A 1,852-nucleotide genomic window follows, 5' to 3' on the forward strand; every position below is an offset into this window, starting at 1 on the left:
CGGTCGGTGGCGGAGGCCGGTGCGGGCCAGTTGGAGGAGCCGCTGGGAGAGGCAAGCACTCCTATCGCGGTGTCCGTGGACTCGCTGCCTCTCGCCTCGCGCTCTCCGTCTCAAGGAGGCCGCAACTCCAACAAGCTCGGCGCGGTGCAGCAGCTCAAGAAGGTGGCCGTGCGCAAGGTCAACGCGGAGGCCGGGCGTGCAGCGGAGCTCCAGGGCACGCCGGAGACGCCTCGTCAGGCGGTCATGGCATTGGCGGTGCCCAGCTCGGCCCCGATCGCGCTGGAGGCGTCCAAGATGGCGCCTTTCCCGAAGGCCAAGCGTTCCAAGGCCGTCGTGGATGGGCAGGTGGCTCCTGTGCGTGTCAGTGCACGGGCCAAGGGCGCCAAAGGGAACATGCCTTCGCTCCAACGCACCCAACTCCTCCAAGCACAGAAGAATCTGGAAACCTTAGGTAATCCACTGCCCCGTTTTGCGATCCTGGACTCTTTTTCGGACGATTATCTAGGCGAGGTGTTGACCGAGAGTGGGGTTGCACCGATGGGGGAGGGCGGGGTTTGCGAGCTCATCTCGCTGGTGCGCGCAAAGGAGATGGCACATGCGGCACTCGCAGCGGCGGCTGCTCAACACGCGGAGCGTTTGGCTGTCGAGGATGAGCCCTCGACGTCGCTAATGCTCCGGCCCGAAGGGGAGACAGCAACAGGGGTTGCCGCTCCCCCCTCGCCTCGCTGCGGCAAGGTGAGGCGCGTGGCCAAGGCGATCACCTCCAGGGGTGTGCGCCTGCGAAACCGCGTCATCTAGATGCGGGTGCTTTTTTGGAACATCCGTGGCTTCGGCCACTCGAGGAGGCGCACCCAACTTAGAGATTACATCAGAAAAGAAGGGATAGATATCGTAGGGCTCCAGGAAACCATTAAATCTGAATTTCGCCACCAAGATATCTTAGCCATAGATCCCCTTGAGCGTTTTATGTGGCACCACAGTCCGGCAAACGGCCATTCGGGTGGTATGCTGCTTGGCTTCTGTAGTGCCATTTATGAGGTGTTGTCCTGGGAGGTCGGCACCTTTTTCATCGCTGCCAATATACGCGTGAGAGCCTCGCTTCGCGAGCTCGTGATCGTGCAAGTCTACGGACCAGCAGATCACTCACGCTCGGCTGAGTTTCTGGGAGAACTCGAAGCCAAGGTGTTGGCAGTAGCCGCAACCCCCCTCTTCTGGTGGGTGGCGACTTCGACCTCATCCGTTCGGGCGCGGACAAAAACAATGATAATATCAACTGGTCAAGGGTGGCTAGTTTTAATAACGCAATTGCGTCGATGTCACTTAGGGAAGTGACAAGGACTGGGGCAAGGTACACTTGGACCAACAAGCAACTAGCCCCGGTTTGATCCGTTTTAGATCGCGTTTTCATGTCTCCGGAATGGGAAGTGGTGTATCCACTAAGTTCGCTCCTGGCAGAAACAAGGATCGGCTCGGATCATGCTCCTCTTATCTTATCTTCAGGGGAAGATAGGATCCGTCGCAGCCCACGTTTCTTCTTCGAAATGGCGTGGTTCGAGGTCCCTGACTTTGACACTATCTTTAGGGAAAGATGGCTGAGGTGTGTTCAAGCCACGGGTCAGCAGCGCGGCCCAATGGAGTTTTGGACCACGGTCGGGGGACGCCTTCGCGCAAGCCTCAAGGGATGGGGTGCGAATCAGGGGCGTGATGACAAAGTATTGAGGGCGCGACTTCTCGATGAGATTGCAATCCTCGATACCCAAGCAGACTCACGCCCTTTCTCGGAGCAAGAATGGGTGCACCGATATGCCTTAGAAGGGCAAGTCGAAGCGTTGCTTCGATCAGAGGAGGAATA

This window comes from Triticum dicoccoides, chromosome 1B (assembly GCF_002162155.2).
Source record: "Triticum dicoccoides isolate Atlit2015 ecotype Zavitan chromosome 1B, WEW_v2.0, whole genome shotgun sequence".
Classification (NCBI taxonomy): Eukaryota; Viridiplantae; Streptophyta; class Magnoliopsida; order Poales; family Poaceae; genus Triticum; species Triticum dicoccoides.